General features: G+C 38.8%; 1 protein-coding gene and 1 non-coding gene across 3 annotated transcripts in view; one reads left to right on the forward strand and one right to left on the reverse strand.

Annotated features, from left to right (window-relative positions):
- SOS1 (SOS Ras/Rac guanine nucleotide exchange factor 1) overlaps window positions 1–14,314 on the reverse strand; it is a 149,324-nt gene that overhangs the window by 88,861 nt on the left and 46,149 nt on the right. The gene's annotated exons all lie outside the window — the stretch shown is intronic.
- On the forward strand, window positions 13,788–13,891 carry LOC111545444. Its single transcript, XR_002732460.1, has one exon. It is a non-coding gene; the product is annotated as a U6 spliceosomal RNA (small nuclear RNA).

Raw genomic sequence — 14,314 nt, forward strand, 5'->3', positions numbered from 1 at the left:
GGCCAACAGAGGGAGACCCTGTCTCAAAACAGCAATAAAAGATAATATCCTATATAATAATTCTTAAAAAGTACATATATGCATACATACATATGTATGCATTCATACACATTTTAAAGGCAAATAGCATTGTAACAATCCAGAACTGCATTAAGAGGTACTACATAGATTATGAGTTTTAAAACAAAATTTATTGTAATCCCAGCACTTCGGGAGGCTGAGACGGGCGGATCACAAGGTCAGGAGATCGAGACCATCCTGGCTAACACGGTGAAACCTTGTCTCTACTAAAAATACAAAAACTAGCCGGGCGAGGTGGCGGGCGCCTGTAGTCCCAGCTACTCGGGAGGCTGAGGCAGGAGAATGGCGTAAATCCGGGAGGCGGAGCTTGCAGTGAGCTGAGATCTGGCCACTGCACTCCAGCCCGGGCGACGAGACTCCGCCTCAAAAAAAAAAAAAAAAATTATTTATTTTTTATTTTTTTGAGACAGGGTCTCACCCTGTCATCCAGGCTGGAGTGCAGTGGCATGATCTCGGCTCACTGCAACCTCCGCCTCCTGGGTTCAAGCAATTCTCCTGTCTCTGCCTCCCTAGTAGCTGGGATTACAGGGACCTGCCACCACGCCCGGCCAGTATCTGTATTTTTAGTGGAGATGGGGTTTCACCATGTTGGCCAGGCTGGTCTCAAACTCCCGACCTTAGGTAATCCACCTGCCTTGGCCTTCCAAAGTGCTGGGATTACAGGCATGAGACCTTGTGCCCAGCTTAAAATAAATTTTTCTTAACAATTTAATTTTACAGGTGAAGAAACCCAGAAGGCTTAAATCATTTGCCCAAGAAGTTTTGATCATATTGAGTACAACAATTAGCAATCTGATTATAATTTGTTTACAAGTATCTCCACCCTGTTAGGTGACTGGATGGTTGTACAGTTAAAATAATAGAGAGTATGTACTAGAACCCAGAATTCATAATTCTGATTTCTGTGCTCTCCATTCACCATACCACTACACTCTGACTAATGTGTGTAGGTATCAAACCATATAAACTTATTCCTCTTCAATACTTAGCATGACCTTAAAAAAAAAAAAACAAAACAAAACTGAAACTTGTAAAAGTTTTCTTTTTGTACACCGATTTGCATGCCCCCAATGGCTTAAACTGTCTTTTCAAATAACCTTTATCTTAATGACCAACATCTTCATTTGGCAGTGAATGCTAACACCACATGGTGGGCTATTTCTATCTGGTTCTCAGTCAAGTTCCTTTCATTTCTGAAACTCTTTCCTTAGTATTACGACATACTCTATTCAATTTCTTCCCTAATTTCCTTATTCCTTTTCCATGTCCTTGTAGAGTTCCATATCTTCCTCCATTCCTCCACCCCTTCTACTCTTCATTGTTCACTCCCTTCTCTTCTGCCCCCTAAATAACCTCATTTACTTCCACATTTAACAGTCACCTGTATGGATAACCCCAAATCTATCCCTAGTCCTGATTTCTCTCCTCAGTTTTAGACCCAAACTTCAAATTACCTGTGAGATAGTTCCACCTATTCTACCAAAATCTTAAATTTAACATGAAAAAAAGAACAACTTAAGTTTTTTAGAAAAACACAATATAGACTGCTCCTGATTTCACTTAGATGTAGTCCTGGAAAATGTAGCTATAATTGGGGGGTTACATTCTAGTTCAAAGCCCCAGCATCACATAAACTATAGCTACAGATTTAAAAAACCACAGACTTAGAGTTAAAAGGGACTTTAGAAGTCATTTAACTAAGTCTCTCTATTTACTGTATTTATTTGTTTGAGACAGAGTCTTGCTGTCGCCCAGACTGGAGTGCAGTGGTACGACCTTGGCTCACTGCAACCTCCACCTCCCAGGTTCAAGCAATTCTCCTGCCTCAGCCTCCCAACTAGCTAGGATTACAGGTGCCTGCCACCATGCTGGGCTAATTTTTTTTTTAGTATTTTTAGTAGAGACAGGGTTTTACCATGTTGGCCAGGCTGGTCTCAAACCCCTGACCTCAAGTGATCTGCCCACTTTGACCTCCCAAAGTGCTGGGATTACAGGCATGAGCCACTGCACCCAGCCAGTCCCTCTATTTAGATGATGAGAAAGAAAAAGGAGACACTCACAATCCAGTCACTAACTGTAAATACTGAACCCGGGCCTCCTGACTCTTTCCACTAAACCCTTGACTGTTGAACCTGGAGGAATCTGCAGAGTACCCTAGTAGACCCATAAGTGTAGGGAGTGGATGCCCATGGACCATATCTACTTACATAGTGGGCTTCCATATAAAACTTGGCTTGAAGTATGTTGTCATACTATTTAATAAACATCTATCTCACGTCATAAATGCAAATACAGTCCTATAAATCTTTTTAATTTGAAAAGGGAAAATCATCATTGGTTATACAAAGGACCCCAACATTTATAAGTTATATAAAATATTAAAAATCTGACATAAATCTCAAATGTTAGAGAAGACAATTAAATGTTAAAACGAAAATATTTCATCAATAATTCTAATTACCTTTTAAAAATATCAAAGGCCTTTGAAGGGTCTTGACATCCCGAAACATGTTTTAGAAAGTATTCAAGAAAGTATGATTAAGTTTTTTTGTAAAGTTCATTGTTTTTCAAAGAAGCCCTTGTATATAATTCTTCACTAATATAGCTCCATTTCCAGCTGCTCTTCAATTTACACTTTATGCTGATGCAATCTGAACTATTTGCAGTTTGCTAAAACATGGCATGCAGTTTCACTCACACTGTTCCCCATGCCTGTCATTCATTTTCTTAACTTTTTTTATCTGCCTATTTGGCTTTTTTTTTTTCCAACTTTTTTTCTTTGTCCTTTTCTTCTTCTAAGCTATTTGAATTTCAGAACCCAGATTACACCCCATTTAGGAAGACTTCCTTGTTTCTTATCTTTAAGGCAGAATTAATCTCATTCATTTAACTGATTTGTTTAATCTATTAAATACCAGACTCTTTGTTAGGTGCTGGATATACAGATATGAATCAAACATAATCCCTGCTCATATGATCCTTATACTCTTCCCTGGGTTAATCCCTGTACTATGTACCACATTTCTGTTATTGGGTTTATCATGTGGACTTATAATTACATGTTCCCTTGTCTATTTCCTCTTTTGGACAGTGATGTTCCAACTGGGCAGGGCTTTATGTACTTATAATTTTCTCCTTTTTACTCTAAACCCCTGACGATTCAGGGGATACTCAAGGCTTCTGTGTTATAGAGGTGAGGGGAATAAAATATTTCTTTCTTGGAATTAAAACTGAAAAGGTGTGATGGTAAGACTAGAGAGTCTGGTTGTGTTTGGTTGATTTCAGGAGCATAAGCCTTTAAAGCAGAAACCATTCACCATACAAAAACAGAACTAAAACAGATGTTAATTATATAGAGTTGTATATAGCCACAACGGTGAAAATGCAATGGTTAAAAACAACAATGTGATACTGCTTATAATTCTAGCACATATAATTCAAATGTTGATTAAGTTTGGCACTTTGTATAAGCACAGTTTTAGAAATTCATATTCAGTTTTATTTATTGGTGGTTACTAATATCCAAAGAAGAACTATTAAATAAATCAAACAAATCAACAGTTGGCTTAAACAGAAAATAAGGCATGATGCCAACCGCACTTCTAAGCTTCTGGACATGAACCTTTCTCACATCTTAAAATCTGTCAAATGGGAATCACAAAACTCATCCATGTATTTAAGAGATCGATAAATTGTTTTACCCCCTTGAAAACAAAAATAAAACTTAAAAACTCTAACTGAAAAACAAAGGCAATGATCCATACTTAAAAGGCAAGCAGAGTACCAACTCCTAAAAATACACAGACTGTTCTTTATTCTTTCAAGAAGATGCTGTTAGGATATTTCTTTAGAGAGCAAACAGAAGTAGTATTATATTTCACATGTAGGCAGAATAAAAACACTTCTATTCCATGAGATAGTGTTATAGCCAAAGTGCTCCATTTCATCATAAATGGTACTCAGATACATTTAATAGATCAAATGATCCAAGTTCTTCAACTCTATATAGAATAGATTACCCTGCCAAATCTTACGGCAGTCTTCAGAAGCCATGTACAGCTGATTCTGAGTTGCATGTGTGTTTATGAGCAATTATAAATAAGCACTTCAAATTGGGTTTAAACTATGTGGGTTTTCCCGGTTTTGCCATTTAATGGCAAAACATCAATTACTTTTGCACCAACCTAATAGTTTTCAAAAAACATTACATTTTATACTTATGTTTACTGACAGAAAATTTCATATACTTCTTTAACTATATTTTCTTAAAGTAATTTAAATATTACTAAATAATTAACAACAGCCTGAATAAGAATTTTATAGTAATTGTTCTTTTAAGGAGTAATCACTATATTCAATTAAAGATGAAAACTCGGGAATTATAAACTTTCCTTAAGGACTACTTGATTCTATCTGGACAGTTCATTTTGTCTCTAGTAAGTTCCAGCAGATTCTGAAGCAACTTTGTTGGCTGTTATTGCCAGGCTTTATGGAATCTGAAAAGGTAAAGGGATTTAGGTATATATCAATTCCTAGTTGTTTGATACGTAAGTCCTTCAAGTGTATTCAGGAACCCCTTGGGTAAACTACCAGAAAATATTATGTTGAATTCTGATGAATCTTTCATATCCCTTGCTAGTTAATGGCTCTCTGGAGAACTGGACAATGCTAAATTATGTTCTGTCATGTCTTGAGCTCAGATCTGCTACTTTTATTTATACATATAAAGACAGAATTTGAGATAAAACTGGTATTCTCAAAGCTAAATAATAAAGATTAGAATTATCAAATCTCTTAGTGTTACAATTCTTCAGTGACTGTCTGATGCTTTAGGTGCTTATTTCTCCTCATTCTGAGGTTAAAAACCAACGCAAAAATCTTCCATCAAGAAATAAAATTTAAGACCAGCTTGGGCCAGGAGTAGTGGCTTACGCCTGTAATCCCAGCACTTTGGGAGGCTGAGGTGGGTGGATCACCTGAGGCCAGGAGTTTGAGACCAGCCTGAGCAACATGATGCAAACCCTGTGTGTACTAAAAACACAAAAATTAGCTAGGTGTGGTGGTGCCCACCTATAATCCCAGCTACTGGGGAGGCTGAGGCAGGAGAATCGCTTGAACCCAAGAGGTGGAGGCTGTAGTGAGCCGAGATCGTGCCACTGCACTCCAGTCTGGATGAGAGTGAAGACTGCATCTCAGGAAAAAAAAAAAAAAAAAAACCAGACCAGCCTGGCCAACATGGTGAAACCCCATCTCTAACAAAAATACAAAAATTAGCCGGGTGTGGTGGGGCACACCTGTAGTCCCAACTGAGGCAAGATAATTGCTTGAACCCAGGAGGCAGAGGTTGCAGTGAGCTGAGATGGTGCCACTGCACACCAGCCTAGGCGATAGAGTGATACCGGCTCGGCGGGGGGGGGGGGGGGGAGAGAAAAATTAAATTTAAAAAGACAAAAATCAAACAAATCAGAGCACTTACATCTTTCCCATAAATAAACTAAAAATATTTTCTCTGGCTGGGTGCGGTGGCTCATGCCTGTAATTCCAGCACTTTGGGAGGTCGAGGCAGGTGGATCAACTGAGGTCAGGAGTTCAAGACCAGCCTGACCAACATGGAGAAACCCCATCTGTATGAAAAATACAAAATTAGCCGGGCGTGGTGGCACGTGCTTGTAATCCCAGGTACTTGGGAGGCTAAGGCAGGAGATTCGCTTGAACCTGGGAGGTGGAGGTTGCGGTGAGCCAAGATCGTGCCATTGCACCCCAGCCTGGGCAACAAGAGCAAAACTCTGTCTCAAAAAAAAAAAAAAAAAAAAAATTTGTCAGGCATGGTGGCACATGCCTGTAGTTCCAGCTACTCGGGAAGCTGAGGCACGAGAATCATTTGAAACTGGGAGGCAGAGGTTGCAGTGAGCCAAGATTGTGCCACTGCACTACAGCCTGGGCAACAGAGCAAAACTCTGTCTCAACAGAAAAAAAAAGGCATAGAGACCAAGAACAAAATGATGTGTTGGGGAAACTAGGTTGGACCATGGACCAAAGAATACATGTAGGGAGACTGGAAGGCCCAGGTTGTAAATCATGCTAAAGAGTTCGGAAGTGATCAGGGTAGCAGAAAATAATTGTAAGGTTTTAAATGAGACATGGACATAATTGGACTGTTTGCTGAAGTCAAAAATGTCAGTATGAAGGATGGGTTAAAAGAGATGAGGTTGAAGGAAGCAAAACTAGTTGGAATGATGCCACAGGCTCTGTAAGAAGAGAGAATGAAGACCTGGACCAAGGCAGAAACAGTGGGAGGTGGGAAAGAAGGGCCTGTTAAGGTAGAAGGAGGTAGGCTGGGATAACTATTTTTTTGGGTGGTGGGGGCAGCAACAAGAGAGAACCACCAACTTAGGATAGGAAATACTAGAAGACAATATTTTCCAGGAAAGATAAGAAATTCAAGTCTGACATGAGTTTTAGGATCCCGTATTACATCTAGGGAAAGAAACCTGAAATTATTTTTCTATCAAGTGGCTCCTAAATTTTTTTCAACCTTTTTTTCTCCTTTAAAAGAAGGAAAGAAATAAAGAAAAGCAACAGTTAATAAATAAAAAACAAACTTGAGAGTCAGATGTGGTGGTTGACGCCTGTAATCCCATCTACTTGGGAGGCTGAAGCCGGAGGATTACCTGAGTCTAGGAGTCCGACACCAGCCTGGACAAAACAGAGAGACTCCATCTCAAAATATTATAATAAATGTTTAAAATTTAAAAAATTAAAAACAAAGTTGATACTTTGAAAAGTACTAATAGAAAAATTGCTAAAAGGTCAAGAAAAAAAAGAGAAGGCACAAATACTACTGTATTATACACAGAAAGGAGGGGCATGACTACAAATATAGCAGTTTAAAAAGAGAAAATTATGAGAAACTTCAAGGCAAGCTTTAAACATTTAGGTAAAGTGAACAAATTCCTAAAAATTGTAAATTATCAAAACTGACTCAAAAAGAAATAAAACATTTCTAATGGTTTTCTAATCATTAAAGAAATTGTATCAAAGGTCTAAAATCTTCCCACAAAGAAGGTAATTTTACCTTTCCAGAAATAGACAATTCCAACCTCACACAATGTGTGCTGTGTACAACTGACACTAAACCAAACCAACGCTATCTAGGAAAGAATAACTGCTCATGGACATAGATGAAAAAAAATCATAAACAAAAGTAGAAAACTGGGCCGGGTGTGATGGCTCATGCCTGTAATCCCACCACTTTAGGAGGCTGAGGCTTGAGCTCAAGAGTTCGAGACTAGTCTGGGTAACAAAGCAAAAACCCATCACTACCAAAAACACAAAAATTAGCCAGGCGTGGTAGCACACACTTGTGGTCCCAGCTACTGGGGAGGCTGAGGTGGGAGAATTGCTTGAGCCCAGGAGGCGGAGGCTGCAGTAAGCCAAGATCACACCAGTACACTCCAGCCTGGATGACAGAGTGAGACCTTACCTTAAAAAAAAAAAAAAAAGAGTAGCGAACCAAATTTAGATATGTTTAGAAAAGATACTACACCATGACCGACTTGGGCTTATTTCAGGAACTGAGACTGATTCAACAAAAGTAAATCTTTTGTGATTCTTGCAATAACAAAATAAAGGGGAAAAATGACAATAGACGCAGAAAAGGTAACAATTCATGGTTCCTAACAAATATACAAGCAAAAACTTAGGTCCTAGAAATAGAAGAACATTTCCTAAACTTGATAAAGGATATAAACAAAAAGCCTACAACAAAAATCATAATCAAGAGTGCAATACTAAAAGAACTACCTTTAAAACCAGGGACAAGACACGGATACCTACTATCACAATGTCTACTCAACATTGTCTGGAGGTCCTAGCCAATAAGACAAAAACGATTGGAAAGGAAGGAATATAACTGCTATTATTTGCAGGTAATATAATTATTCTAATTGAAAACCCAAAAGAATCTATAGAAAAATTACAAGAGTTAATAAGTGAGTTTAGTAAAATTGTTGACATAATCTATAAAAGATAGTTACACTCCTACATAAGCAAAAAACAGAAAATAGAATTTTTTAATGATAGTTGCAAAAATAAAATACAGTAACTATGAAAATAATCTTATAAAATGTGTCTAAAACCTTTATGGGCTAGGCACGGTGGCTCACGCCTGTAATCCCAGCACTTTGGGAGGCCAAGGCAGGTGGATCACATGAGGTCAGGAGTTCGACACCAGCATGACAAACATGGTAAAACCTTGTCTCTACTAAAAATACAAAAATTAAATGGGTGTGGTGGTGTGCATCTGTAATCTTAGCTGCTTGGGAGACTGAGGCAGGAGAATTGCTTGAACCCAGGAAGCGGAGGTTGCAGTGAGCCAAGATCATGCCACTGCACTCCAGCCCCAATGACAGAGTGAGACTCCTTCAAAAAAAAAAAAAAAAAAAAAAAAAATCCTTTATGAAGAAAAATTTTTAAACTTTAATGAATGACATTTAGAAGACCTTAAATAGTATTAATGAAGTACCATAATATCTCAAGATGTCAATTCTCCTATACTCTAAACATTACAATTCCTATTAAAATTGAAACAATTTTCTGAAAAATTGAGATGTTGATCCTAAATTTAGAAGAGCCAAGAACAACTAAGGCACTTCTATAAAGAAAAATCAGGCAAAAAACTATTTTTCCTGCCAGATAAAGACATGATTAAGCTACAGTGATTAAGACAGTAAGCTATTAGTGCAGAAACAGAAAGACCACCATAATGGAGAGCTTATATACAGATCCTGTATGAAAAGAATATAAAACAAAGAGCCAGTAGTATAGATTCATGAGGAAAGGATGGATCATCCAATATATAGTGCTAGGACATTGGCAAATTATTCCCTATCACACACCATATATAAAAACCAACTGAAAATGGATCAAGTACATAACAGTGATAAGCAAAAGATTCAGAAACGTTTAGTAAAAGCATAGCAGGATATCTTTATAACCTGAGTTAGGAAAGAATTTATTTAAAAAGACACAACAAGTATAAAATGAAGAAAAATCCTAATTCAATTTCATTAAGAACTACTGCTTAATCAACATATCACAAAAAGTGGAAAGACAAGTCACACATTGGGACACATATAACCTACGAAGGAAATATCCAGGATAACTAATGACAAAGTATTAATAAAAACAAACCCTTAATTTTCTAAAATGGACAAAAGTCATGTACAGACATTTCATGAAAGGGGAAACACAACTGCCCCATAAATATTAGAAAGGTGCTCAGCCTCAGTCTCAATCTCCAGCCTCAGCCTTGCATTTATTTGTCTTCAAGTAAATACAAATAAAAACTACAAGACATTATTTTACACCTACTATTTTGACAAAAATTTTAAAATATAAGAATATCACGTATTGGTAAAGATATAAAGAAATGTGAATTTGTACCCATTACTGGTGGGAATAAAAAAATAACAATTTGGATTACAGTTTAACATTATTTAGTAAAGTTAAACACACACACACACACACACACACACACACACACACACACACACACACACACACATTATGATCCAGCAGTTCTTCTTCTAAAGACATTACAGGCGGGGTCCCCAACACCTGGCTGCCAACCAATGAATCCCCCGAACTCCATTAGGAATCGGGCTGCACAGCAGATGAGCAGCCTACCAGGGAGCATTACCACCTGAGCTCCATCTGTCAGATCAGCAGGAGCATTAGATTCTCATTGTCATGGGACCGTGAAACCTACTGTGAATTGTGCATGTGAGGGATCTAGGTTGCACACCTTATGAGAATCTAATGCCTGGTGATCTGAAGTGGAACAGTTTTATCCCAAAAACATTCCCCCACCGTGGAAAAGCTGTCTTCCACAAAACCAGTCCCTGGTGCCAAAAAGGTTGGGGACTGGTTAGGCACGGTGGCTCATGCCTGTACTCCTAGCACTTTGGGAGGCCGAGGCAGGCAGATCATGACGTCAAGAGTTTGAGACCATCCTGGCCAACATGGTAAAACCCCGTCTCTACTAAAAATACAAAAATTAGCGAGGCATGGTGGCATGGGCCTGTAGTCCCAGTTACTCGGGAGGCTGAGGCAGAATTGCTTGAACCTGGGAGGCGGAGGTTGCAGTGAGCCAAGATCACGCCACTGCACTCCAGCCTGGACGACAAGAGCAAGGCTCTGTCTCAAAAAAAAAAAAAAAAAATAGATGAGGACTGCTACGTTATGGAACTCTTACATGTATGCAACAGATGAACAAGCACAAAAATGTTAACAGCAGTGCTTAAAAAGCAAAACTTGGAAACAACCAGATGTCCATCAACATTAGAATGGACCAACACATTGCAGTAGATTTAGAACACGAGTATTACTTACCAGCACAAATGAATGACCTAAAAGTTACACATAGTAACATAAATGAAATCTCAAAAACATAAAATGAGGCAAAAATATAAGTTACAGAACAATATAAACAATATGATCCATTTATATCAAGTTCAGAAAAAAGCAAAACCAAACTATATTCATTGTTTACTAATTTATACATATGTGACAAAACTATAAAGTAATTTAAGTACTTGATTAATCTAAAACTCGGCCATTACCTCCAGGGGAGGGGAAAGAAGATGCAATCAGTTAGGAAACTACAGAACCCTTTATAAATATTAGGAATACTTTTTTTTTTTTTTGAGATGGAGTCTCACTCTGTTGCCCAGGGTAGAGTGCACTGGTGCAATCTCGGCTCACTGCAACCTCCACCTCCTGAGTTCAAGCAATTCTCCTGCCTCAGCCTCCTGAGTAGCTGGGATTACAGGCATGTGCCACCATGCCCAGCTAATTTTTGCATTTTTAGTAGAGACAGAGTTTCACCATGTTGGTCAGGCTGGTCTCAAACTCCTGACCTTGTGATCTGCCTGCCTTGGCCTCCCAAAGTACTGGGATTACAGGCGTGAACCACTGTGCCTGGACAGAAATACTTCATTTTTTAACCTGTATGTTAGGTACATACACGTTCATTTCATTATTATTTAAACCAGTGGTCTCCAACCTTCTTGGCACCAGGGACTGGTTTTGTGGAAGACAGTTTTTCTACAGACTTGGGGAAGGTGGGTGGGGAAGCATGCGTAAAGTCAGTGGTCCCCAACCGTTTTGGCACCAGGACCAGTTCTGCGCAAGACAACTTTTCCACAGACTCGGGTGGGTAGGATGGTTTCAGGACAATTCAAGTGCATTATATTTATTGTTTACTTTATTTATATTATTACATTGTAATATATAATAAAATAATTATACAACTCACCATAATGTAGAATCAATGGGAGCCCTGAGCTGCTTTTTCTGAAACTAGACGGTCCCGTATGGGGGGATGGGAAACAGTGACAGATCATCAGGCATTAGATTCTCGTAAGGAGTGCGCAACCTAGATGCCTCACGTGCACAGTTCACAACGGGGATCATGCTCCTGAGAATCAAATGCCTCCACTGATCTGGAAAGAGGCGGAGTTCTGGCGGTAATGCAAGTGATGGTGAGTGGCTGTAAATACAGATGAAGCTTTGCTCACCTACCCATTGCTTACCTCCTGTGGTGCGGCCTGGTTCCTAACATGCCATGGACCAGTATCAGTTCATAGCCTGGGGGTTGTGGACCCCTGATTTAAACTGAACATTTAAACTGAAGTTACATGCACTCTTAAATGTATATTTCAAAGCTTTAAGAAATTAAAATAATATTTTTCTAGTTTTGAAAGTCTTAAGTGTTTTCTTCAATGAATGTTACAAAATACAAATAGTATATCACTTTTTTTTTTGTTTGTTTGAGACAGAGTCTCACTCTGTCACCCAGGCTGGAGTGCAGTGGCACCATCTCGGCTCACTGCAAGCTCTGCTTCCTGGGTTCACACCATTCTCCTGCCTCAGCCTCCCAAGTAGCTGGGACTACAGGCACCCGCCACCACGCCCAGCTAATTTTTTCTGTATTTTTAGTAGAGACGGGGTTTCACCATGTTAGCCAGGATGGTATCGATTTCCTGACCTTGTGATCCACCTGCCTCGGCCTCCCAAAGTGCTAGGATTACAGGCATGAGCCACCAGCCACGCCCGGCCAATAGTATATCACTTTTTAAAGTAAACAAAAAACTCCTATTTTTAATTTGGAGGCTGAGTATTAAGAAAAACAAATAAATTGATACAACTATAAACCCAGTCCTGGTATTTAGGCATGTGAGATTGTACAAGTTTTTAACTGCAATTTTTTTTTTGCACTGATAGCCTAGTAATAACCAAATTAGAATTTGTTGTCTATCAATAAAGAATATTTTATAAGCAACAGAAACCATTTAAAAACTTGGAAGAATTGTGATAGGCTAGCTAAAATACAACCTACAAAATAATTTTTGTAAGGCCAGGAACAGTGGCTCACATGTATAGTACCAGCACTTTGGAAGGCTGAGGCAGGTGTATTGCTTGAGCTGACGAGTTCAAGACCTACCTGGGCAACACAGTGAGACCTTGTCTCTCCAAAAAAGTAACCAAAAAATTAACTGGGCGTGGGTCATCCCAGCTACTCAGACCTGTCTCAAAAACAAGAACAAAAAATAATTTTTGTAGCTGTAATGCAAGATGGTGCTTATTTATTAGTGAAGAATGTTCATAGTGGCTGGTTGTGGTGGTTCAGGCCTCAATCCCAGCACTTTGGGAAGTGTAGGCGGGTGGATCACTGGAGGTCAGGAGTTTGAGACCAGCCTGGCCAACATGGTGAAACCCCGTCTCTAATAAAAATACAAAATTAGCCAGCCATGGCAATGCGCAGCTGTAATCTCAGCTTCTTGGGAGGCTGAGGCAGCAAAATCACTTGAACCCTGGAGGCAGAGGCTGCAGTGAGCCGAGATTGCACCACTGCATTCTACCTTGGGCGACAGAGTGAGATTCTGTCCTCGGAAAAAAAAAGAAAAAGAAAATTTGCCAAGCACGGTAGCTTACACCTGTAATCCCAGCACTCTGGGAGACCAAGGCAAGTGGATTATCTAAGGTTAGGAGTTTGAGACCAGCCTGGCCAACATGGCAAAACCCTGTCTCTACTAAAAATACAAAAATTAGCCAGGCATGGTGGCAGGTGCCTGTAATCCCAGCTACTTGGAAGGCTGAGGCAGGAGAATCACTTGAACCCAGGAGGCAGAGGTTGCAATAAGCGCCACTGCACTCCAGCCTGGCCGACAGAGCAAGACTCTGTCTCAAAAAAAAAAAAAAAAGAATATTCATAGTTATTAAATATTGGTAAATATTTTTCTAAAAATTTGCTTATTCAACCTTTTTTGATAAAACCAATTTTAAAAACAATTTGTGGGTACACAGGTGCATATATTTATGGGGTACATAAGACATTTGACACAGATACGTAATGCATAATAGTTATATCATGGTAAATGGGGTATCCATTCCCTCAAGCATTTACCCTTTGTGTTACAAACAATCCAATTATACTTTCAGTTATTTTAAAATGTACAATTAAATTACTACTGACTAGTCGCCCTGTTGTGCTATCAAATACTAGGTCTTGTTCGTTCTAATTACTTTTTGTACCCAGTAGCTATCCCCACAGAGGTATCTTACAGTAATAATCAAATTTTACTTTAAATTTATTTGAGTACAGGTTGAAATCTAGCTATGTCTGAGGCTCAAAAAAGAACTTAGTGCTTGCTTCAGCAGCATGTATACTGAAAACAAAATGATACAGAGATTAGGATGGCTCCTGCGCAAGGATGACATGTATATTTGTGAAGCGTTCCATTATTGTTATTTTTAAATTTTTTAAAAAAAGAGAGCTTAAGGCCAAAAATATGGATCTGGGATTCATCCAGTCACCCACAGGTGTCAAAGTCAAAATAAAAATGTAGATACAAACCTCCAAATTTAACATTTTATTTGGGAAGAAAGAATTGTAATTTGGGGCATAGATGTAGACTGGGTGGTCTTCAGTATGTCCAAACAACAAAGATATGGTTGGGGGTTTTATAAAGAAGAAGAAATGTTCTATGTGGTCTTGATAGAAAGTTTATTGCTATTAGTAAGGCTTTGGGGAGCTGGCAAACTCCAGTTGGTGAGCAAAATTAGTCCCACAGTTGTAGCAAGTTATCTCAGCAGACGTAGATAAAACTGGTTTTTGTTTATATAAATAGGCAGTTTTAGCTGCTGGACTTGTAGAGAATTACATTTCTAG

Source organism: Piliocolobus tephrosceles, chromosome 15, assembly GCF_002776525.5.
Source record: "Piliocolobus tephrosceles isolate RC106 chromosome 15, ASM277652v3, whole genome shotgun sequence".
In the NCBI taxonomy this organism is placed as follows: Eukaryota; Metazoa; Chordata; class Mammalia; order Primates; family Cercopithecidae; genus Piliocolobus; species Piliocolobus tephrosceles.